Here is a 13395-nt window from a genome sequence, read left to right as displayed (position 1 = left end):
AATCGAAGACCGATGTGGCCTCCCATGGCCTTAGGTACGCCCATGGCGAGGTTAGCTGCTTGGAGAACCTTGACCAGGACGACAGACAAAAATTGACACACAAACATATCATATTAATAGTATATTCAAGACCTTTTGCTTTTCGGCTATCCGACTTACAATAAACAGTTGTTGTTGTTATAATTTCCATTGATTGTGATTCAAACGTTTACCTTCCGTATCCTACAAATATTCACTCGTAATTAAAGTTAACGTGTGAAGTTGAGCATAGTAGAAAGTTTCTTTCACCACATTCAAATCAGTTTGCTCAACCCTACGACAAGGCTTGTCGCAGAGCGACAAGTGAAAATACAAATAATAAAAACTTATCATTCAACTTTCCCTAGTATTTCCCTCGTCCGGACTCCGGTTAGAACCCTTAGTTTCTAACATCGATAAGAAAAAATGATAATAATACTTACTCATTACTAGCACATGCCGTATTGCGATAAATGTAGTAATTCATTTTTTCAGAAATCGGGAACGTAGAATCCGATAGACAACGTTTCACGACGACGACGATACTATCAAAACGTGCGCGCGCGCGCGTGTGTGTGTGTGTGAATATTATGCAGATGCCAGGTTCGGATACTTCTTGACCCTCCGTTCGTGGCACAATGGCTTTTATATGACCCACCGTCCTGGTGGGGATACTCTGAGCGGTCCTGGCTATGCTGAGTGTTTAAATATGTTAAAAAATTATTTAAAATCGCGTTCGTCTGAAATATTAAATTCTCGGCTGAGGTTCCCGTATCCGTTTGTGTACGTGACACTGCGGAAGGTTAAGCGTTCGTCAGGTTCGTTGAACGTTCGGATGATTTAAAACCGCGGCCGTTTACGTGTTTTTGTACGCAGACCTCACGCGAAGATTCGCTTCGCACCGGTTTAAACGGTATCGTGACGTCAGCGTCGAGCGAGAGAACCGTAATATATATTGAAAAGAGATCGACAGCTGAATTCGGCAGCGCTGCGTCGCGACGACAAGACGCGACCGAGTCTTCGTCTGTCGATCCGCGACGATTTTCGCAATTATTCACGAGCCGACTGCGAACGGGAGCGGATCCCTGAAGATCTCGCTCCTCAAGTACGGACTCGCATATCACGTTTGGACTTGTTTTTTAAAGAATTCTCACCGTTGCTGCGGTTAGAGTTTTCCCATAACAATCTACCTGCGACAAAAGAGAGGTCGTAATACACGCTGCGCGTGGCACGACCGCCTTCGCTAGGAAGGATTGTACGTTGCAGTCGTTGCCGCGACCGCGACGTAAGGGACACAGGGTGCACTCACCCAGAATCCCTTTAAAGCTATACGGCTTTGGAGCCTCCCAAAGGTCATACCGTTGAATCGGTACCGCCTCGTTGAGTGCTCTTTGTGTAAAGGTCGCTGAAAAACCCTCTCCAGAAACCCGTCGGTGTACGAGTCGACCATACACCCTACGGAGGAGTTCGGGTTCAAGGTCGCCTCACCTTCCGTCACGCCGCCTACCAAATACGGTCCCCGTGCAACACGGTCGCCGGGTAGGCTTTATAGTGCGGTTGGACCCGCGAGGGATTTTTTGCAAAGGACACTTTACTGTCACGGTCCCTGGTAGAAACGGTCGCCGTGCAGTAATTTTACAGTGTCGCAGGAAATCACCTCGCACGACGTTTCTACGTCACCCGCACGGAGAACGTGCTCACGGGATCCACCCATTTGGAGCTTTACGACCTCCATTTGGTGACCCGTCCGTGGCAAAGTCGCCCCCGACAGATACGAGTGATTTCTCTTCTGTTCAGGGTAAGAGTCTCGCTGATAATTTCAATAAATAATTATTAGCGAACAAGTACAAATTTACAGTCCACTGATCCACATTAAACGACAGCTGATCTCCCCCTCCCAGCGCACCGATAGTCGCAAGGAGAGCGAGGCGAACAGCTGACGAGCGTGTGTTTACGATACGTGTACGCACGTATTTAATCTGAACGAACCTTTGTTACAGCAACCAAGGTCCATCCCAACCGGGGTCACGCCGGTGAAGCCACCCCCGGCCAGATTATAAAAAATAATAATTTTTTTCTAATTTTATATTTTTTTATTTTTTTTTCATTTTTGTTAAATTTAAAATAAAAGGCTTGTCGCAGAGCGACAAGCGAAAATACAAAAAAAAACTTATCATTCACTTTCCCTAGTATTTCCCTCATCCGGACCCCGGTTAGAACCCTTAGTTTCGAACACTGAGAGTGGGAGGTTCCTGCTTCTTCTTCCGACTTCAGCATGTGTGGAGACACTGATCGCAATACCTTGGATATAAATTGTTTTTTCTTTATTACATACTATGTCTAAAGCGGTATTTTGTAATGCCCCCATGGCAGCGTCTCGGTCGAATATGGTATAATATATCGTTTGTTATCGTACGGACTGAGAGCAATTTTTGTTTCTTATATCGTGTGCATTTCATGCAACGTGGATCTTATACATGATTGTTGACAAATCTTTTCAACCTCACTCATCAAACATTCCACATAATCATCAAATGTTGTAGTTCGTGCTACAACATTACTTCTAACACCTTTCTCCTTTTTCGTATCATTCTTGCCATCAACTTGCAAGGCGTACATTATTATAATACGCTATTGCGCCATTATTTTCATCCTTCATTGAACCTGGTACCTTCTTATTAGCAAGCGGAGTACCATATCGATTATCTGTGGGATAATCGCTCGTGTCAAAGCGGGTAAAATCACGTATCATAAATTCATGAATATTGTCACACTCGATGTAGTAGATTAGACTGTTTGTATCGGTGCACATAATTTCACATTTATTGCTATGTGTGGATAACATGTAATCGTGATGGAATTCATACAAACAAACCTTAGATATATCTAGTATGCACATACCTACATAGATTGGTCTGTTAAATTTTACGGATTGTTTACGCAGTCTGATTGCAACTAAGTTTTCTGAAAATATGCTGCGACTGTGGAAATTTGGTTTAGCGATCAGTGCCTCCACACCGTATCTCCCTTCCCATTTTGTTACTAAGTGTACATCTACATGATTGCGCACATTCTCCATAGTTTTGCCAAACACTGCATTGTTAATTAAATTGTATAAATTTTTCTCAAGATCATTTGTAGCAAGAGTTCTAAGCTTTGTATTTAGTTCGATTTAATCGCAAAGCCATGGGGATTGTGAAAACTGTAATACACAGTGAACTTCAGTTACGCGAAGGCTGTGACGAATACGTTGCTGCAGATTGTGGTAATGTATTACGTAACGGTTCTTATCGTATAGAGTCGCGAGAAGCTTCTCCTGGCGTTTGCCAGGCGGTTTATCACGCGTTGGACAGAACGGTAGGTCAGTGTGCGCATCATGTAGATGTTGTGGATACTCCAATCGACTTTCAAAATATACCCCATCGATGAGTCTAACGCTACGGCCATTACATCTACATCTTTGTTGTTGGCTCACTGAAAATTGACCTATGGTAATGGTTGACACATTGCCCAACCATACAAATTATTTACATCGAAATACATTAAGTATGACGGCGGTTGCGATGGATCGTACGACTGCATGTACTTGTTGTTGGCTCATGCATGCCTGCTGGAACATTGACTTAAACTACCGCGTATACCACGTTCGATGAATAGGACCATGTCGATATCGGTAAGAAGTTCTAAATTGATACGTGTATGCTTCAGCATGGCATCCCACGTAAAACCAGGTAGAGTATAAGAGTGCGCAGGATCGAGTCCGTAACTTGTGATGCAACTATTACGAAAATTTTCAAAAATATCAGCCAACAGTAAGACATCAGTGTTTAGATACAAATCGCTATACTCGCCGTGCGTTTGAATGGAGAACCGCGTCCACACGTTGACGGCATGCGCGTAGTCGTTTTCGGATAGTGTATCACCAGTCAAGGAACTGTAAAATGAATTGCGCGATGGCAAACGTGATTGCCCCAACTTTTCGACACAGTCAATCTGTAACGGGAACTCCGGGTGAGTTCCCCAGTTTTCCCAGCTCAGTCGATACGTCGGGTTCGCTCGCTCCTAATCTAGGGGTATAAAGGTCCCTATGCTGGTGGCCAGCAGGAGCTGGCCGCTCGCTCGCTGATACAATTGTTCGCTCGCTGGTACAATCTCGCGCCGTGGTAGGAGGATATCAGGAGACGGACTGGGAATCGCCGACTAGTGGGGTTGGATGGCAGCGGTCGCACCTCCACTTTTCTCTCGACTGAAGAGGCCTTGAATCCGGAGAGGCTCTGCGGACGCACTGGTCCCTACCGGTGGCCGGATGTCCACGTTTCGTGGCTTCGTATGCTACGACGTCGGGACTGTAGGCTGGACGGTGCAGTGGGCGTCAAAGTCAGCTGCGGACGCACTCTGCTTTGACGCGCTCCGTTGGCGGAGTGCAAGGGGGCTACAAAAAGTTGAGAGTCGCCCCGTATCGGTTCGGGTGCTCTGCTCTCTTATCGGCGGAAGAGGCCAACTAACGGACTCGAGCGATCTGCCGGATATCGCGCCGTGCTTGCGATTTATACCCGCCGCGGGCTGTTTGCTCTGCGAGAGCGCGCGTCGTGCCGTCGCCCATCTGGCGGTAGTAGCGAGCAAGACGGGCGGCGCATCGTGTCGGCGGCTACTTGGTGGTGGTCTAGGGCGTGTGCGACAACGCAGGAGAGGGAGAGAGGGAAAGAGGAAGAGAGAGAGAGAGAGAGTGGGTAGCGACTCACGGGCGGCGGGTTTGTCGCTACAAATGTACTCATACGGAAACACGCCTTTCCGTGTCCATAAATCAAAATCTTCCGCGGATAATTTTTGGAACTGGGACCGTGTAATTTGAAGTTGATCTTTACTAAGAAAAGATGCCAATTTCTCGAGACTTGTATTTAAAAATTTTAACGAACCGATGAATTGCAATTTTATGCGTCTGCGCGAGTTCGATTCCTCATCCGTGTTTTCAATGTATTTTGTAAATGAAATGTTCTTCTCTTTTGATATCGGCAATACAGTGAGGTCGCCCTCGAATGCTGTGGCTATCTCCTTGATAATAAAATGTGAATCATATCTGGATAAATTGTGAAAGATCACGGGAATGACAAACGCGTCTTTATAATTTAGATTGTGATTTGAATGCGCGAGACCTCTGTACCGACCGGTCAAATTTCAATGATCGCGTTATTGAAACGTAGATAACGAGTCGTCGTACGAGCACCGCACATAATATCCCACACTAAATACTCGATGATGCTGGTACGTGTATCTTGATGCTTCTCGATCAGTATCCAGTTTCTCCAGGATGCATTCCAGATCGGCATACACAATAAACGGAACACGCTCTTTCCTGCTGTAATTACTGAAACTGAATCACTTGCTGTCATCATTTGGTAATATGATTGCACAATCATTAATCTTCTCACAATCCAGGGTGTGAGCTTCCAGCTTCTCATTCGAACTAAAGTAGTGCAAGCATCTGCAATAAGAGACATAATTTGTATCTAACAAAAATAGTTAGAAAAAATTTATTATGTACATATAAGGTTATTATCTGATATATTAATGTCAAAGAATAGACAACTTTGTTACTCTGCAAATAGAGGAACGACAATATATGTCTATTCTCTCTATTAACTATTTTAACTATTATATTAACGTATCTTACTCTGGAGGTGCTGCTTCTTTCGCTTAGCTTTTTGTACTTCCTCTCCTAAGCGTTACTTGAAGAGCGCTAAGTAATTAGCGCAATTTGAATTGAACAAAGTATGCTTTCTTTACATCTTCCCCTCTTTGGTCGAAAATAGCTATTATTATTTGTTATTTTGGTCTATTCCTCTTCGGTGTCGGTGTATTCTATTTCTTCGGTAATTGGTATCAGCTTTGTTACGTGGAACATATCTGTGTTTCTTTTCTTTCCTGTTCGAATTTTGTAGATGGATTCTGAAATTTTGTCCATTATTTCATATGGTCCGACTCGTAGTTTATCCATTTTCTTTCTATTTAATCTATTTCCGTTTTCTATGTACACCAGTTCCCCAATTTTGAATACGTGTTTCTTTCTATATCTATCAAATAGCATCTTATTGTAATTGTGTGATTTTATGGTGTTTTCTATTGCTATTTTTTTGTTTTTATACCAGGTATCTTTATTATCTATTTCTTTTAATTCCTGGAGTATTGTGCTTACATCTGTTCCATCCAATAAGTATTTCGGTGCAAAATTTGTAACGGAGTGTTCTGTTTCATTGTATTTCTGTATGCATTCGTGGGCTATTGATGTCCAGGTTTTCTTTCCTTGTTTTCCGTTTAATCTGCATCTAATTTTGTTTACTATTGTTTGGTTAAGCCTTTCATTCAATCCGTTTGAGAAAGGTGTATTGACGGTTGTGAAAACTATTTTAATGTTCTTCTCTTCTAAAAAGTCTTTAAAGTCCTTTGAATTAATTCCCAGATATTGGTCCGTCAGAATCACTTCTATTTGGTCCGTGTCTACTACTTGTTTTACTAATTTGATAAAATCATTTGCAGTTTGTGATTTAGATGTCGTTATATAGGTATACCTTATAAAGTGATCTACCAAAAGATAAAGATATTTCTTTGTGGATCGATTTCCTCCAAAGCCATCTATAGTGTCTATTGATACAATTTCGAATGGTTTTGTTGCTGGGCCTAGGTGTGACATTAGACCAAATTTGTTTTGACTTCTTGATTTATTTTCTATACAAATTTTACATTCTTTACATGTTTTTATTATATTTTTTGTTAAATTTTTTGCTGTGTATTTTGTACTTATTTTTCTCATCATTTGCCCTATTCCAATATGACACCATTCCTCATGAATTTTCTTTATCATTTTCCTGCTAAAGTTTTTGGATAATATTATTTTCACTGCATTCTTTCTTTTTTTAAAAAATATTCCATTCTTTTCTATTAATTTTAGTTTTGAATCTTGTATTTTTTTATTATCGTTTTGGTCTATTTTGAGATCGTCTAATTTAACCAGATTCACTACTTTTAACAGATCTTCGGTGTTCTCCTTTGCTTCCAATACTGGATTTCTACTAAGGCACTCTGCTTCCACATTTTCTTTTCCTGGGATATAAATAATTTGGAAGTCATATTGTGATAAGAAGTATGTTAACTCTCCAAGGTCTTCATCGGTCCGTACTTTAACATTTAAATTTTCTAGGGGTTTATGATCTGAGTATACTGTAAATTTCTTTCCAATCAACCTGTGTTACCAGTACTTTATACATTCTTTTATTGCCAAGCATTCTATATATATAGCCTTCTTTTTTTTTTGGCTTTCGTTTAATTTTCTCGAAAAATATGCGACCGGTTTATTCTTTCCGTCTGGTTGTTCTTGCTTGAGAATTGCGGCAATGCCTTCTATTGATGCATCTGTGTAGATTTTAATTGGTAACCTATTATCATATATTTCTAAAATTGGTTTTGAACATAATAGTTTCTTTATTACTTGAAACGCTTGTTCACATTCCTTGGTCCACTCAAATTTTTCATTTTTTCTTAGTAATTTATGAAGTGGGTTTAATAATATTGCATTTCTTGGGATGTATTCGTGATAAAAATTTATCTTACCTAAAAACTGTCTAATGTGCTTCTGTGTTTTTGGTGTCGGAAAATTTTGTATTGAAATTAAACTATCTTTTCCTGGTATGACTGTATTATTTTCTATTACATGACCTAAGTATCTGGCTGATAGTGAGGCGAATATGCATTTTCTGAATTTCAAACAGAATCCTTCTTTAACTATTGCATCTAAAACTTGTTCTATGTGATTCATGTGGTCTTCAAAAGTTCGTGAAAAAATAAGTATGTCGTCTATATAATTTTCTGAAACATCTTTTAAGTTGTACTTTCGTAAAATGTTGCTTAACATTCTTTGGAATATAGCTGGTGACGTTTTTAATCCAAACGGAAGGCACGTCCATTCGTAATGTCCTTCTTGAGTTACAAAACCAGTTTTTCTCCTGTCTTCTATTCTTAAAGGTATTGACCAGAAAGCTGAGTTTATGTCCAAAGTTGTGAAAAATCTACAATTCCTGGTTTTTGTTATCAAATCTTCTATTATTTTATTTAGATCTCTAAAATCTATACATAACCTCGATTTTCTATTGTCTTCTTTTTTAAAGGCTAGTGTAACAGACGCTGCGAACGGGCTGTATGATTCTTCTATTAATTTTTTCTTCAGTAACTTTGCTATTTGTTGTTCTATTTCTTTTTTATCGTCTATTGTACACCTGTATGGTCTTTTACTGCAATATTTTTCTTCTACTAAGTCTATCTTTGCTTCATAGTTTTTTACTGTGCCTACATCGTATTTATCCTTCGCAAATACTGTTCTATATCGTTCTACTAACTTCTCCATTTTTTTTTTTATTATCCAAGTGTTCAAGGTTGTATTAAAAATTCATCTTCTTTAACATTCTCATTAAAATTTACTTTTACTTCTTTCACTTTTTCGCTTTCATCCTGGTTTATCTGTCTATGTTAGAAACTAAGGGTTCTAACCGGGGTCCGGACGAGGGAAATAGTAAGGAAAGTTAATTGATAAGTTTTTATTTATATTTTCGCTTGTCGCTTTGCGACAAGCCTTTTATTTTAGATTTACCAAAAATGAAAAATAAAAAAAATATAAAATTACAGAAAAAGAATTACTATTTTTATAAAATCCGGCCGGGGGTGTGGCTTCACCGGCGTGGCCCCGGTTGGGATGGACCTTGGTTGCTGTAACAAAGGTTCGTTCAGATTAAATACGTGCGTACACGTATCGTAAACACACGCTCGTCAGCTGTTCGCCTCGCTCTCCTAGCGACTATCGGTGCGCTGGGAGGGGGGGATCAGCTGTCGTTTAACGTGGATCAGTGGACTGTAAATTTGTACTTGTTCGCTGATGATTATTAATTGAAATTATCAGCGAGACTCTTACCCTGAACAGAAGAGAATTCACTCGTATCTGTCGGGGGCGACTTAGCCACGGACGGGTCACCAAATGGAGGTCGTAAAGCTCCAAATGGGTGGATCCCGTGAGCACGCTCTCCGTGCGGGTGACGTAGAAACGTCGTGCGAGGTGATTTCCTGCGACACTGTAAAATTACTGCACGGCGACCGTTTCTACCGGGGACCGTGACAGTAAAGTGTCTTTTGCAAAAAATCCCTCGCGGGTCCAACCGCACTATAAAGCCTACCCGGCGACCGTGTTGCACGGGGACCGTATTTGGTAGGCGGCGTGACGGAAGGTGAGGCGACCTTGAACCCGAACTCCTCCGTAGGGTGTACGGTCGACTCGTACACCGACGGGTTTCTGGAGAGGGTTTTTCAGTGACCTTTGCACGAAGAGCACTCAACGAGGCGGTACCGATTCAACGGTATGACCTTTGGGAGGCTCCAAAGCCGTATAGCTTTAAAGGGATTCTGGGTGGGTGCACCCTGAGTCCCTTACGTCGCGGTCGCGGCAACGACTGCAACGTACAATCCTTCCTAGCGAAGGCGGTCGTGCCACGCGCAGCGTGTATTACGACTTCCCTTTTGTCGCAGGTAGATTGTTATGGGAAAACTCTAACCGCAGCAACGGTGAGAATTCTTTAAAAAACAAGTCCAAACGTGATATGCGAGTCCGTACTTGAGGAGCGAGATCTTCTGGGATCCGCTCCTGTTCGCAGTCGGCTCGTGAATAATTGCGAATATCGTCGCGGATCGACAGACGAAGACTCGGTCGCGCCTTGTCGTTGCGACGCGGCGCTGCCGAATTCAGCTGTTGATCTCTTTTCAATATATCGTACGGTTCTCTCTCTCGACGCTGACGTCACGATACCGTTTAAACCAGTGCGAAGCGAATCTTCGCGTGAGGTCTGCGTACGAAAACACGTAAACAGCCGCGGTTTTAAATCGTCCGAACGTTCAACGAACCTGACGAACGCTTAACTTTCCGCAGTGTCACGTACACAAACGGATACGGGAATCGCGGCCGAGAATTTTATATTTCGGACGAACACGATTTTATATAATTTTTAACATATTTAAACAGTCTATCTTGTTCCTTTTTTTCTCTTTCTTCTGTGAAATTTTTTAATTTTCGTCTTGGGTTAATCTGAATTTTTTTATCATATCTAATCCTATTGTCAGATCTTCAAAATCTTCTCTATCTACTATATACATATCAGTTTCTTTTTCTATATCAAATATTCTTACTCTTACTGTAGCTAAACCTTTTGTTGAACTTACACCATTGATCGGTCTTAAGTATATTTTGTTTACATCTTTTTTCTCTGTCCTTATTGTAACTAATCTTGCATTTATTAATGATACTTGAGCTCCAGGGTCGTACGTTCCTTGGACTTCTAATTTGTTTTCCAATAGTACTTTTATCTTGATCAATGGTGTTTCTACTCGTTTTTTTTCTATGTATGTAATTCTACATCTATTTTTGAGTTTGTTCCGATTAACGTTGCCTTTTCTTGTTCGTCTTCTTTATTCTTAAACCAACACTTATTTTCCGGGTGGTATATAATGCTCTTATTTCTCTTTTCACATATTCTACATGGTTTCTTTTCTTCATTTTTATTCTTGTAGTCATATCTGTTGTCACTTCTTGTTTGTGTTATTTTTCGCCCAGTGTAACTTTCATATTTTCTTATTTCATTGATTAATGTAGTTGAATCTATACAGTGTTCTTTGTCGATTTTATTTCTTATATACTCCGGCAGTCCCATTGCTATCAATGCTACTGTTGTTTTTCCCCCATGTTTCTATCCATATTCATTAATAATCTTTCTTTCTTTATTGCGCATTCCATTAATGATACCTCATAGTATCTGTAGGCTAATGTATACATGGATGAATTCCATCCTCTGTCTGCAAAAGTTTTCAAAAACCTATTTTTCCATTCTTGCCAATTCTTGTCTATTGTTAACTCTACTTATGTCGTGTAATGCCACTCAATACATGTTTTGTCTAAAAATAATTTTAGGGTTTCAATCTTTACATTCTCTTCCTCAATTTCAAACCTACTGCATTTATTTTCAAATGTACTTATCCATTGTTCTGCATTCATCTGTTTTCCAGTGAATCTTTCAATTATAAATTTTTCTGAGATATTTTCTAAATTTAGTTTCCTGCTATCTTTCTTCTTATTCTTTAATAGTTGTTCTAACAATTCATTTATATTTTTTGACTTCCCCTCTGTTTTGTCCTCTTCTATTATATCTAAGTACATATCTTTAAACTGAACATTCCCCGCTGTATCAATATACAGGGTGGGGCAGTAACTATTAGCACCTCAGATATCTTCGAAACTATAAGTTTCACAGAAATATTTGCTAAAGTAAATTGCACAGTACGAAGGGCGCTATTGGGTGGCGATAATAGTTTTTTTGCAGGTGGAAGTACTTCGGACATTTGAAGGTCACATCCATTTTTTTAAATGGATCGGTATGTTTTTGCTTCCGTATCACGATAGAGGATCTTAAAACGAGTTCAACGACCTATTACACAAGGTCATTGAAGGTCATAGAAAGTAGAGAAAGGCGATAATACTTACGGTTTTGGTAGTAAATGAAACATACGTATTGTCAACAGTAGAGGAATGCGTAATGCTTACCGTTTACTTCACTGAGAATAAACACTGCTTGAAGGACATTTTAATAGTTTGCAGAGTAAGATAAACATCATAAGATTAGTATCGATAAATCGGTCAATCCGGCACGATGTATCCGTTTGAAGAGCAGGTTGATATGCTTCTTATTTATGGCGAATGCCAACAAAATTCTGTAAGGGCGAAAAACTTGTATGCTGAACGATATCCACATCGGTCTCAGCCTTCGCGTCAAACATTTAAAAATGTGTATGATAAACTTAGGCAAATCGGTAGTTTAAGTGTTCGTAAAAGTGAACGCCAGAAACGAGTAATTAACGAAGAAATGTAAATCGGTGTGCTCGCTAGTGTGTCTAGAAATTCTCATATTAGTTCGCGACAAATTGAACGCGAATCTGGCATTAGTAGGAGGAGCGTACTTCGCATTTTGCACCGTCACAAATTTCATCCGTATCACGTTAGTCTTCACCAAGAATTGCATGGGAACGACTTCATGAATCGCGTTGAGTTTTGTCGATGGGCTATACGTCAGATTCAAAACAATGAGCTTTTTTTTAATACCGTCTTATTTACTGATCAAGCAACATTCACAAATCACGGGAATGTTAATTTGCATAACATGCATTTATGTGCAGCGGAAAATCCACATTGGCTGCGACAGGTTGAACATCAAAAACAATGGTCTGTGAATGTATGGTGCGGTATCATAGGTGATAAAATTATTGGACCTTATTTTATCAATGGAAATTTGAATGGCAACGTCTATGCTAATTTTATTAAGGATACATTGGGTCTTTTGCTAGAAGAGTTACCTTTATTTACACGACAAACCATGTGGTATCAACATGATGGATGTCCAGCACATTATTCATCGATTGCGCGAAGGGAACTCGATGAAAAATTTCGAAATCGTTGGATTGGACGCGGCGGTCCAATATCGTGGCCAGCTCGTTCACCAGACATAACACCTTTAGATTTCTTTCTGTGGGGAACACTGAAAGAGAAAGTGTACAAAGAAGTACCAACTATATCTCACGATATGCAACAGCGAATTATTGCAGCCTGTGCATCAATAAGTTCTGACGCTGTAAGACTTGCAAGTCAATCAATCGTAAAAAGAATCCAACGGTGCATTGACAGTGATGGTCATCATTTCGAACACCTACTATAAACATGTTTCATTTACTACCAAAACCGTAAGTATTATCGCCTTTCTCTACTTTCTATGACCTTCAATGACCTTGTGTAATAGGTCGTTGAACTCGTTTTAAGATCCTCTATCGTGATACGGAAGCAAAAACATACCGATCCATTTAAAAAAATGGATGTGACCTTCAAATGTCCGAAGTACTTCCACCTGCAAAAAAACTATTATCGCCACCCAATAGCGCCCTTCGTACTGTGCAATTTACTTTAGCAAATATTTATGTGAAACTTATAGTTTCGAAGATATCTGAGGTGCTAATAGTTACTGCCCCACCCTGTATACTTTGTTTAGTTCCTCTGATAATTCCACTCATAACGTTTTTTTTGTACCTGTTAAAATAGGTACGAGTTCGTGCAAAGGTTATGATAAAACCTTGTCTCGTACCCTTTAACGAAGTATGGTCCGGATTACGAGGGATTGGAAATAGGGGGGAAAGTGATTGTACAATTGAAAAATTTCCTTCGCCTGGTCCACCGGACACAGGCCGTTTATTTAAACAAAATAAAATTGAAAATAAACAAAAAAAAAAAGGAAAATAAAAATTGAAATT

General features: G+C 40.1%; 1 pseudogene; it reads right to left on the bottom strand.

Annotated features, from left to right (window-relative positions):
• Positions 1-2358: 2358 nt before the first annotated feature.
• LOC143345046 (uncharacterized) lies at positions 2359-2917 on the bottom strand (annotated as a pseudogene).
• Between the last annotated feature and the right edge of the window lie 10478 nt (positions 2918-13395).

The sequence above is a fragment of the Colletes latitarsis genome, chromosome 8, assembly GCF_051014445.1.
Source record: "Colletes latitarsis isolate SP2378_abdomen chromosome 8, iyColLati1, whole genome shotgun sequence".
Classification (NCBI taxonomy): Eukaryota; Metazoa; Arthropoda; class Insecta; order Hymenoptera; family Colletidae; genus Colletes; species Colletes latitarsis.
The sequence above is the reverse complement of the archived record's forward strand: the minus strand, read 5'-3'. Positions and strand labels throughout refer to the sequence as shown.